The 12921-nt window shown below is 47.2% G+C and overlaps 1 protein-coding gene across 2 annotated transcripts in view; it reads left to right on the top strand.

The window, feature by feature from the left end:
* The window catches only part of MVB12B (multivesicular body subunit 12B), a 117030-nt gene that overhangs the window by 95924 nt on the left and 8185 nt on the right, over positions 1–12921 (top strand). The window lies entirely within an intron of this gene.

Raw genomic sequence — 12921 nt, 5'->3', positions numbered from 1 at the left:
TTCCTCCCCTTATAAGAGCCGTGTGTACTCTGCGTGTTTTTTTTTTAATTGAAAATTCTGCACCCAAAATGTGCAGGGAAAAGTGACATTCTGCAACGTCTCTCAATGAATGCGAATTTGCGTGACTTTGCATAATTTTGCTCTGCATTTCTTAAATAATAATAAAAAAAACCCAGTTACCTGGAGGGTGTCTGGGAGTGGCAAGGAAACAGGAGCCACTCAGGGTAGGGCAAACCCCTGCCCCCTATGCCCTGGAAACCTTACTCAGCACTTCCTCCAGCTTCTGGGGGCCAATCGAGCATTGCCTATGTACCTTCCAGCATTTCTCCAAAGCCATAAGGAGAGAAATGCGGGGTCCATACAAGTTAAGGGCTGGGGTTGAGATGCCCGCTTCAATCAATGGAGGCTGGTGGCTCCGATGTCAGTGGGACGGTGAATCCGGGTTTCAGCCAGAACCAGTCAGAATTCTAAAGGAGCTATCCAAGGTGCTTTCAGTTTTCACTGAAACCTGGAGCCAATTCATCACCCCACTGACATCAGAGCCACCAGCCTTCACTGGCTTCAAGGTCTAGAACGAGACCACAAACCGGTCCGGGAGCTCTCTGGGCTCAGTTCCAGCCCCGTGAGATGCCCCACTGCAGCCCTGCCAGCCCTCTTCCTAGCTCAGTCCCCCCCTCCAGCTACGCCTTTTTCAGAGTTCCTCCACTCCAGAAAAAGCTGGGGGGAGGGGGTCAAATTAGCACCAATGAACATTTTAATATCCATCTCCTCACGTTGAAGGGGGGGGCGTTTTAGTTTTGCTGTTGAATTTCAGCATCTTCGCAAAGTCTCTTTGATGAAGAAACCCTCGGAAGAAAGGCGCTGGAAGGGTTTAATTTTATTCTGATGATCTAGGTTGGTTGTGTTTTCCCTCCCCTCTCCTCCCTTGCTTGTCCTTTTTAGCAGCAAAGCCTCCAGAGCACAGTCACATGTGATGGTCTTTAAACGAACATATTTGCTAACTGGCAAGAATTCAGGGCATTCTTGTGTGTGTGTTTTTTATGTTGGTTCCAGCAATTTAGCTGGGAGTTTGGGTTATTTCCCCCCCCTTCTCTCCCCCCACCCCCATCCCCCCAACGATCCCAACTGACTGGAGAAATTCGTCTTGATTATAATTGCTCTTACCCACGCATATCTAATTTGTGTCTTTTTAAGTGTTAATTAGTAAACAGTTTGAGCTGACATCTTTATGCATTTGCGTGTTTGAAAAATAACGCTTATGGCTTATTTAGCTGCGGGCACTTTCTGCTCACCACAACATCACGACATTGACATAAAATTAATGAAGATGTGGGTGCCAATTTTTGTTTTTTTCAAAGCCTCCTTGGAAAGACTCCTCCTTGACAAAGCTCTCCTTCATGCCATTTAATTTTATTTGTTTTGTTCTTTTAAAGCAGAGGGAGAAATATGCCCATACATCACTTTCTGTACATCATCTTCACTGAGCAGAAGTTCCTTTTAATTTCGCAACAACGCCGTGCCCATTTCTCAGTTTCCTAGGCAGCAAACAACCTTGCACCTGGGATAGCGCATAAATGTCACATCTTTTTCTTTCACTGCCTCCTAACTTTCCCTACCCGTTAACTTTCAAGAATAACCAGGTGTTGGTAATGGAAGAAAGAGAATTAAAAAAGCAAACAGAATAACAGATGCCCATCTCTTACAATCACACAGTGCCATCTAGTGGTGACATTGTTGATGGCACCAGGAGGGAAAACACCAGGTTACATACTCACAAAATGAAATATTACCATCAAACAGAGGTGGCCAGTTGGTGGCCCTGGGGCTGGAAATGCCCCCCCCCCCGAACATTTTGTCATCTGGTCCCTGGTAGCTTTACTAGATTGCAGTCGAAGGGTGGTAAACCATTTTGCTTCCCATGTCACTTGGAAGAAAGGATGTGAACATTTTTAGACCTTTCTCTTTTGGATTTTGTATGTCGCTAGCAGAACTCAAAATGTTGCACTTTGTCCCTGGTGTGCCCACACAACCCCTCGCTTCTCTCTCTCCCCCCGTTCCCCTATCTGCCTCTCCCTCTCCCCTTGCTGTGTCTCCCATTTTATTCTCTCCTTCTTTCTTCCTCTGTGCTCTGTTGCTTTTATTCACACTTTCCATCCCACTCACATCTCTTTTGTGTCCCAGCTCCTCACTCACCACATTCATAGAATCATAGAATAGTAGGGTTGGAAGGGGCCTGCAAGACCATCGAGTCCAACCCTCTGCTCAGTGTAGGAATCCAAGTCAGAGCATCCCCAGCAGATGGCTGTCCAGCCTTGTCTTGAATGCCTTCAGTGTGGGAGAGCCCACTACTGCCCTAGGTAATGGGTTCCATTGTCGTACTAACAGTCAGGACGTTTTTCCTGATGTTCAGCCGGAATCTGGCTTCCTGTCACTTGAGCCCATGATTCCGTGTCCTGCACTCTGGGATGATGGAGAAGACATCCTGGCCTTCCTCTCTGGGACAACCTTTCAAGTACTTGAAGAGCACTATCCTATCTCCCCTCAGTCTTCTTTTCTCAAGGCTCAACATGCCCAGTTCCTTCAGTCTCTCTTCATAGGGCTTTGTTTCCAGTCCCCTGATCATCTTCATTGCCCTCCTCTGAACCCTCTCCAGCTTGTCTGCATCCTTTTTAAAGTGCGGTGTCCAGAACTGGGCACAGTACTCCAGATGAGGCCTAACCAGTACTGAGTAGAAGGGAACTAGTCCTTCCTGGGGTTTGGAAGCTGTGCTTCTATTAAAGCAGCCCAAAATAGCATTTGCCTTTTTTGCAGCTGCATCACCTTGTTGGCTTATATTCAGCTTGTGACCGACAACAATTCCAAGATCCTTCTCGCCTGTAGTGTTGTTGAGCCACGTATCCCCCATCTTGTAACTGTGCATTTGGTTTCTTTTTCCTAGGTGCAGAGCTTGGCATTTATCCCTATTGAATTTCATTTTGCTGTTCTCTGCCCAGTGCTCCAGTCTATCAAGATCACTTTGAATTTTGCTTCTGTTTTCCAAAGAATTAGCTATCCCGCCCAGTTTTGTGTCATCTGCAAATTTGATCAGCATCCCCTGCACTTCCTCCTCCAAGTCATTAATAAAAATGTTGAAGAGCACTGGCCCAGGACTGAGCCCTGCGGTACCCCACTCGTTACCTCTCCCCAGTTTGAGAAGGTCCCATTGAGAAGCACTCTTGGAGTCCGCTTCTGTAGCCAACTGTGGATCCAGAGGATCGTTGTTTCATCTAGCCCACTTTGAGCTAGTTTGCTCATCCGGATATCATGGGACACTTCGTCAAAAGCTTTGCTGAAGTCGAGGTATATTATGTCTGCAGCATTTCCACAGTCCACAAGGGAGGTTACCTGATCAGAACATGAGATCAGATTCATCTGGCAGGATTTGTTCTTGACAAATCCATGTTGGCTTCAAGTCATCACTGCATGGTTTTCAAGGTGCTTACAGGTGGATTGCTTTATCATCTGCTCCAGAATTTTCCCAGGGACTGATGTCAGACTGACTGGTCTGTAGTTCCCAGGTTCCTCCTTTCTACCCTTTTTGAAGATAGGGACAACATTACCCTCCTCCCGTCATCTGGCACTTCCCCCGTCCTCCATGATTTCTCAAAGAGAATAGACAGCGGTTCTGAGAGTTCTTCTGCCAGTTCCTTTATTACTCTAGGATGCAGTTCATCTGGCCCTGGAGATTTGAACTCATTCAAAGTAATGAGGTGTTCCTTGACCATATGGCTGTCGGTCTCAAGCTGCAATCCTGCCCCTTCAGCCTGTACTTCGCCTTTGCCAGGGGGGTCATAGACCTTCTTTTGATTCCCCCATCTCACTCCCTGTCCTGATTCTATCCTCCCTCCTCCATCTCACACACACAAGCAGCTCAAAGTGAGCACACCAGCTTCTGAAAGCCTGTTGCATGTGCTCTGTTTGGAATGGAGGAAACAGTGTCAAAGCAGGGCGAGTCACATACGTGTAGTACCTCTATAGCCATTTGGGGTGCCTGGGTATTTTTGCACCCTTTGGGAGGGATTGCTTAATTTAAACAAAAAACAAAAAAAATTGTGCATAGCTCAGGTTTTCCCCCAGTATCCTGGAGCCTCCCTTTTTGTGTGTGAGTGGCCCTGTTTTCCCTTCAAAATGATCGGCACGGAGCTACTGAGTTCAGCAGTAGAGGGAATGATAGCCCAGCTGTGCCTGAGTGCATGTACTGTGTATTAGCAAAGCCCTCGGTGCTACTTTTGTGCCTCATGTTCATAAAGCCAATAAAGGGCAATACATGTTTTTCCTTTTAAAGAAATTATGTCTCTGTTTACTTTTTCTTAAGCCTCCAGATTCAGTCAGTATTTCCATTTCAGCATATCGCTGAGTCCTAGTAATGCCTCCTTCAATGCAAAAGGCTTATGGCTACACGCTTTCCTTGCAGTTGATACGTTGTCAGCCAATCCATCATGCTCAGCTCATATGATGCCATCCAGATTTCCAAACCAAAGGGTTTAAAAATAAAAGGGCTGCACCTGAGCTACGTTAGTTGAACTTCGTTCAAACTGGTGGGGCTCAAAGCCCTAACAAAATTGTCCCACTGATTTCAGTGGGACATAAATGCAACTAAAGTAGTCTGGATTGAACCCACTGTATTTGTTATAGTATACACAAAACCAGGGCAGAGCTGAAATCTGCCCCACCCCTGCATTTTGCTGCCTGTTTCACCTATTCCTGTTTTTTTCTGGGTGTGTTTTTTTCTGGGCTTTCGCATCTCTTGCCAGGGGGTGGGGAGCACTTCAAAGGAGAGTCATGCAGTCACCACCACAATACAGGTGGTGATATAGTGACAGGAGGTGCAGGGAATGCTGATCAGATCTGCAGAGGACACAAAATTGGGCGGGATAGCTAATACTTTGGAAGACAGAAACAAAATTCAAAGTGGTCCTGATAGACTGGAGCACTGGGCAGAAAACCACAGAATGACATTTAATAGGGACAAATGCCAAGTTCTGCACCTAGGAAAAAGAAACCAAAGGCACAGTTACAAGATGGGGGATATGTGGCTCAGCAACGCTACAAGCGAGAAGGAGCTTGGAATTGTTGTTGATCACAAGCTGAATAGGAGCCAACAATGTGATGTGGCTGCAAAAAAGGCAAATGCTATTTTGGGCTGCATTAATAGAAGCATAGCTTCCAAATCCTGGGAAGTACTAGTTTCCCTCTACTTAGCACTGGTTAGGCCTCATCTGGAGAATGTGGTTCTGGGCACCACATTTTAAGAAGGATGCAGACAAACTGGAGAGGGTTCAGAGGAGGGCAACAAAGATGATCAGGGGACTGGAAACAAAGCCCTCTGAAGAGAGACTGAAAGAACTGGGCATGTTGAACCTTGAGAAGACAAGACTGAGGGGAGATATGATAGCACTCTTCAAGGACTTGAAAGGTTGTCCCAGAGAGGAAGGCCAGGATGTCTTCTCCATCATCCCAGAGTGCAGGACACGGAATCATGGGCTCAAGTGACAGGAAGCCAGATTCCAGCTGAACATCAGGAAAAACTTCCTGACTGTTAGAGCAATGCGACAGTGGAACCCATTACCGAGGGAGGCGGTGGGCTCTCCCACACTGGAGGCCTTCAAGACGAGGCTGGACAGCCATCTGCCAGGGATGCTCTGACTTGGATTCCTGCATGGAGCAGGGGGTTGGACTCGATGGTCTTGTAGGCCCCTTCCAACCCTACTATTCTATGATTCTATGGAAAGGCAAAAGGGGATGAGTAGAAGTACCCCCCCAAAAAAAACAGGCCCGAAGTTCAAACATTCACCCCACCTGTACTTATAACCCATGTCCCACAATGGAGCTCAAGATAGCATCCATGGGGGCTCCTGGCGGTCTCCCATCTAGGCTATGACCAGACCCAACCCTGCTTGGCTTCAGCAAGGTGGGTTCATCATCTACGTTCAATACTGCTCCTTCCCACAATGTAGTATCATTTAGAGACTTCTTATTATGTATTGCATTTGTATCCCACCAATCGTCCTGATAACCTCAAGGTGGTTTCCTTGGGGATGTCACAGTTTGTACTCACAACAACCCTGCAAGGTAGGTTAGGCTGAGAGTCAGTGATTGGCCCAAGGTCACCCAGAGAGCTTCACAGACAACTTACTGAAGGCAAGAGCAGTTTGACGGGGGAAACAATTTACCAGGGTGGAAGTAAGCTCATCTTCACTGGAAGTCTTCAAGCAGAGGCTGGAGAGCCACCTGGTGCCCTCAAAAAGTTTTGGACTACAACTCCCATAAACCCCAGCCAGTATAGTCAATGGTCCAGCATGGCCAATGGTTCCAAAGATCAGCCTCTGTACCAGAGGGCTGGAGAGTGGCAAATGTAACACCAGTTTTTTGTTATTTTTTAAAATGGATCTGGCGGGATCCAGGTAATTACAGACCAGTTAGCTTAATGTCTGTTCTGGGTGAACTTGTGGAAAGTGCTATTAAAGATAAAATTGGTATTTATTAGTGATACTTATATACCGCTTAATATAATAAAACCCCTAAGTAAGTAGACAGAAGGACAAGCCCTGCTGACAAAGAAACAGCATGGCTTCCACAAAAGTAGGTTTTGTTTCACTAACATTTTAGAGTTCTTTGAGAAATAAAAATGTGGACAGGGATGTTCCAGTAGACATTGTTTACTTGGAGGCTTTTGACAGAGTCCCTTACCAAAAAAAACTCCTGAGCAAACTAAACAGTCATGGGATAAGAGAGGACGTCTTCTTATGGATTGTTTCTAAAGAACAGAAAGCAGAGACTAGAAATAAATGGAAAAGTCTCCCAGTTGAGGGGTGTAAAGAGTGGGGTCCCACAAAGATATGTATTGGGATTGTCGCTTTTTAACTGGTTCATAAATGATCTAAAATTAGGGGTGAGCAAGAATGAGATATGAGATTAAGAAGAGGTGGCAAGAATACACAGAAGAACTATACAGGAAAGATCTGAATGTCCCTGATAGCCATGATAGTGCAGTCACTGAACTTGAGCCGGACATCCTAGAGAGTGAAGTCAAGTGGGCCTTAGGAAGCATTAGTAACAACAAAGCTAGCGGAGATGACAGTCTTCCAGCTGAGCTATTTAAAATCCTAAAAGATGATGCTGTTAAAGTGCTGCATTCAATATGCCAACAAATCTGGAACACTCAACAGTGGCCTCAAGACTGGAAAAGGTCAGTTTACATTCCAGTTCCAAAGAAGGGCAACGCCAAAGAGTGTTCAAACTACCGCACCATTGCACTCATTTCACATGCCAGCAAGGTGATGCTCAAAATCCTACAAGCTAGGCTTCAGCAGTATGCGAACCGAGAACTACCGGAAGTACAAGCTGGGTTTCGAAGAGGCAGTGGAACTAGAGATCAAATCGCCAACATTCGCTGCATCATGGAGAAAGCAAGAGAATTCCAGAAAAACGTCTATTTCTGCTTCATTGACTACGCTAAAGCCTTTGATTGTGTGGATCACAACAAACTGTGGCAAATTCTGAAAGTGATGGGAGTACCAGACCACCTCACCTGTCTCCTGAGAAACCTGTACGAGGGTCAAGAAGCAAAAGTAAGAACCAGACATGGAACAACCGATTGGTTCAAAATTGGGAAAGGAGTACAACAAGGCTGCATATTGTCACCCTGCTTATTTAACTTATATGCAGAGTACATCATGAGAAATGCCAGGTTGGATGAATCAGAGGTCGGAATTAAGATTGCTGGGAGAATTATCAACAACCTCCGATATGCAGACGATACCACCCTAATGGCAGAAAGCGAAGAGGATCTCAAGAGCCTCTTGTTGAGGGTGAAAGAGGAGAGTGCAAAAGCTGGTTTGAAACTCAACATTAAAAAAACGAAGATCATGGCATCTGGCCCCATCACTTCCTGGCATATAGAAGGGGAAGAAATGGAAGCAGTGACAGATTTTACTTTCTTGGGCTCCAAGATCACCGCAGACGGTGGCTGTAGCCATGAAATTAAAAGACGCTTGCTCCTTGGGAGGAAAGCTATGGCCAACCTAGACAGCATAGTAAGAAGCAGAGACATCACCTTGCCGACAAAGGTCCATCTAATCAAAGCTATGGTTTTCCCAGTAGTAATGTATGGCTGTGAGAGCTGGACTATAAGGAAGGCTGAGCGCCGAAGAATTGATGCTTTCGAACTGTGGTGCTGGAGAAGACTCTTACGAGTCCCCTGGACTGCAAGGAGGTCAAATCAGTCCATCCTAAAGGAAATCAACCCTGAGTGCTCATTGGAAGGACAGATAATGAAGCTGAAGCTCCAATATTTTGGCCACCTAATGCGAAGAGAAAACTCTCTGGAAAAGACCCTGATGCTGGGAAAGACTGAAGGCAAAAGGAGAAGGGGACGGCAGAGGATGAGATGGCTAGATAGCATCATGGATGCAATGAATATGAACTTGAGCACGCTCCGGGAGAGAGCGCAGGACAGGAAGGCCTGGCGTGCTATGGTCCATGGGGTCACGAAGGGTCGGACACGACTGAACGACTGAACAACAACAACAACAACAACAAGAATGAGATGGCCAAGTTTGCTGATGACACCAAATTAATCGGGTGGTTCAACCAAAAAAGGGTTTGTGAAGAGCTCCAAAAGGATCTATCTAAACTGGGAGACCAGGCATCAAAATGGCGAATGCAGCTCAGCACTCAGCATAAGCAATTGCAAAATGAGGCACGCTGTGGCAAACTCAGATTTACTGTGATGGGATCCAAGCTGGTGGTTACTGACCAGGAAAGGGATTTGGGGATTGTGACAGCTCGATGGAAATGTCAGCCTGCAACCGGCGTTCAGCTGCTGGGTAAAAGGCACATTCCATGTTGGGCATAATTAGAAAAGGAACTGAAAATAAAACTTCGAATATTGTAGCACTCTTTTAAAAATCTATGATATGACCACACTTAGAATACTGTGTACAATTCTGATCGCTGCACCTAAACAAGAGAATTGTTGGTGCAGAAAAGGAAACCCAAAATGTTTCAGCAACTCCCCCATGAGGAAAACTGACAACGTCTGGGACTGTTTAGCTGGCTGGGGGGAGGCAAGTTAGGGGAGATATGATAAAGGTGTACAAAATTATGCATGGTGTGGAATAAGTGGATAGGGAGCCAGTGTGGTGTAGCGGTTGGAGTGTTGGACTGGAGAAACCCGGGTTCAGGTCCCCACTCTGCCATGAAGCTCACTGGGTGACTTTGAGCCAGGCACTGACTCTCATCCTAACCTCCCTTGCAGGGTTGTTGTGAGGGTAAAATGGAGAGGAGGATCATATAAGCCACCTCGTGTTCCTTGCAAGAGGAAAGAAGGTGGGATATAGATGTAATAAATAATAGGAAGACATTTTTCTCCCTCTCTCATAATACTAGAACCCAGTGGGGTGACCCCATGAAGCTGACTGGTGGGAGATTCGGGACGGATCAAAGGAAGGGCTTCTTCACACAGCACATGGTTAAAACTATGACATTTGCTACCAGAAGACGTACTGATGGCCACCCATTTGGATGGCTCTAAAAGGAGACTGGACAAATTCCTGGAGGAGAAGGCTATCAGTGGCTTCTAGTCCTGATGGCTCTGTGCTACCTCCAGTCTCAGAAGCAATATGCCTGTGCACACCACTTGCTGGGGAACATGGGCAGGAGGGTGCCGTTTTATTCCTGCCCTGCTTATGGGCTTCTTGTGGCCACTGTGTGAACAGAACGCTGGACTGGAGATGCTTTTGGTCTGATTCTGCCTGGCTCTTCTTATGTTCTGATGGTCAGGGATTATGGGAGCTGTAGTCCAAAGCAGCTGGAGGGCATTGGGTTGCTTACCATAGCCCTCAATTTCCTGCATTGAGCAGGGGTTGGACCAGGTAGCCTACCGACCCCACACCCACACCCCCTGGCTCTAGGATCCTATATTAGCTGAGCAAGGATTTGAACCTGGTATACAGCACTGGGCTGGTTCAGCTGTAATGATCTTGGCTTAATAAGCCATGATTTATTAAGCTAAGAATTACTGTTGGGCCTGCACACGCCTCCCCTTGATTTGTTTATTTGTTACATTTATATCCCACCTTTTTTCCTCTTGTGAGGAGACCAAGGCAGCTTACATGGTGGTCCCCCTCCCCCTCCCCCTTTTATCCTCACAACAACCCTCTGAGGTAGGGCAGGCTGAGAGTCAGGGACTGGTCCAAAGTCGCTTCATGGCCGAGTGGGGGCTTGAACCCTGGTCTCCCCATTCCCAGCCCACCAGTCCAACCAGTACACCACACCGGCTCTCTCCCCTTGCACTCTGGCACTTACGCCATGGTCAGATAAAAAAACAAACACTGATTCCCATTCCATCCAGACTGGGGAACTGGTTTAATCTCAGCTTAGTAACCCGCGTATGAAGCCAGGATCTGATTCCCCAGGAGCCCGACGGATCTGACTTCCATGCCAGCTGGCAACGTTGCCTGTGGCAAGGAAGACGTTCAGTGGAGTGACTGTAATCGGACTTGGGCAGTCTCCTCCAGATTTCTTCCAGCAAGGTTTGTTCCATTCCAAACGTTCACTTGCGCCCCGCATGCTCGGCTTCTTCGGCGTTTTCCAAGGATCCCATCAAGCGGCATTCGCAGCTGTGCAGTGCACAGCTCAGACAGGCGGCTTAAAAGCACCAGATGTGGCTGCCGGACGAGGCAACTCTGCTGCACCAGAAATGACTGGACCGTTCAGACATTCAGTCCCGCCGAGATGCAACATTGCATCCGAACTCTGTGGCCAAATGATCTCTGCGTAAAAGAGTACCAAATTGTGCAGGGAGCAGCTGCCTTTTGATTCTTGTATTTTGCACAGCACTGTGCACTGATTGCCTGGCCTACCAGGGGCTTTACAGAGGAATGTAGAACGGAAGAAATGGCCCCTGCCCCGGGGAGCTTACAGTTTAAATGTCCAGAGTGAAAGGCGATGAGCTAAACCAGGGATGGATATGAGAAAGCAGCTGCAGGCGCTTAGCCTCGATTTCAGCTGAGTGTGGGGGTGGGAGAATTAAGTCCACGGCATTTTTCTGTGTGTGTGTGTCGTTTAAAAAATAACATTTTGATCGAAGCAACGAAAAGAACAGAAACATTTTGTTAACTGGGGATTGAAAGGGCTGTGAAGGAGAGGAGGCTGTGGAGATGTAGCAGTGAAGGCGTTTAAGGTTCCCTGCCTTAAAGTGGGCAGTTTGGGAGGCAGTTCAAGTGGGCATAAGGCGGCAGCAAGGATGAGAGTAGATCTGAAGGTGGGAGGAGAACTCTGGAGGATGGTGGAGGGAAGGACATGGGAAGAGGCATATTGGGACGTAAGAGCGGAGAGACCAGGGGAGAACCGTGGAGATAAGGGGGGCAAGGAGCTCATGCTGGGTCCAGGAGCAGGCAGCCAGGTTTAAGAGGGGCATCATGCCGTCTGAATGACGTGAATGGTTGAGGGAGGGGCCATAGTCCAGTGGCAGGGTTTTGTGTTCTGTTTTGCATGCAAAAGGCCCCAGGTTCGATCCCTGCCATCTCCAGGAAGGCCTGGGAAAAGTCCTGCCTGAAACCCTGGAGAGCCGCCGCAGCCAGTCGGGGTCGACAATACTGGCCTATATGGACCAAGGGTCCGACTAAGTATATGTCCGCTTCCTATGTTGCTTCCTATGTTCCTATTGAGAATGCAGAAGGTTCTGCCGAGAGCAGTCCTTGACTTAAAGGGAGCTGGGCAAGGTGGGACCCACGCTCCCTACCCTTTTCGGTATGCCACTTAGGATGTAATCCTATGCATGTTTAGACAGAGAAAAGCCCTACAACTCCCAGCATTCCCTGCAGTTGTCTGTGAACTAGTTTTCAGCGTTCTCTCTTGGGATGCATGGATTGCGTAAAATCCATTCCATCTGTGTTTCACAGATTGTCAGGTGCCTTTTGTATCATCAGCCCATCGCCGGATTCCGATTTTCCCCCCTGAATTTGCACAAATTCACACTTGCAAAAATGCACAAATTTCCCCAAAATACTCCTTGTCATGCTTTAGCCTATGGGGGAAATACACAGTTTTGGTGGTGGTGGTGGGGGGGGGGGGGTTGTTAATATTTTGCATATTTTTCTACAACGAAATTTGCACAAAACCAGGAAAGTTGGAAAAACGGCCAGCGAAATCCTCTGGACAGGGGAAGAGGTGGTCCGCTTCAGAAACCACCAGCTGGATTCATCAAAATCCAAACTCATTTGGTTCCGTTGCAGATTTCTCCAACATCCCTCATCTGGAGTAGATCTGGCAAGCCTGTAGTTTGCCTATCCGAGGAATATACTATGTTGGGAACCTTGACAAGGCAACCCAAACTGTTCAGGAATCAGACAAGACTCATGTAATCTGTGCCTGCTTTAACCTGGTGGGTTAGTGAACTAATGCCAGACTGTTGCCAGCCTCTTGATTCTTACAGGTGAGGATCCTTACAGGTGAGGATCCTTACAGGTGAGGCTCTCTGCTTCTGCAAGGTGTGTGGTTGGTTGGTTTGTACCTGCCTTCTAGCCCTTGCATTGCACTTCGAACCTGGCCTCCAAAGGTAGATTGTTCTTCAGAGCCAGAGCTAGAGAAAGAAAAACTGTCCTGAGACCTTCACCTGGTGATCTCAAGAGTCCTAGAACAGCCTCTGTCAGATGGGAAAGATAAAACTTGGGGGAGGGGGGATTTGGAATGGGTTTCATCCTGATTACGGGACTGAATCAGCCTTGGTTGCCCTGATGGATGACCTTTATTGAGAGAGGGACAAGGGGAATGCAACCCTGTTAATTCTGTTTGACCTCTAATTTGCTTTTGATACCATTGACCATGGTATCCTCCTGGATCGACTCCATGGGATGGGTATCAGAGGCCCTGTGTTAC

This window comes from Heloderma suspectum, chromosome 14 (assembly GCF_057233095.1).
Source record: "Heloderma suspectum isolate Gila_16-S chromosome 14, 16-S_ref, whole genome shotgun sequence".
NCBI lineage: Eukaryota > Metazoa > Chordata > Lepidosauria > Squamata > Helodermatidae > Heloderma > Heloderma suspectum.
The sequence above is the reverse complement of the archived record's forward strand: the minus strand, read 5'-3'. Positions and strand labels throughout refer to the sequence as shown.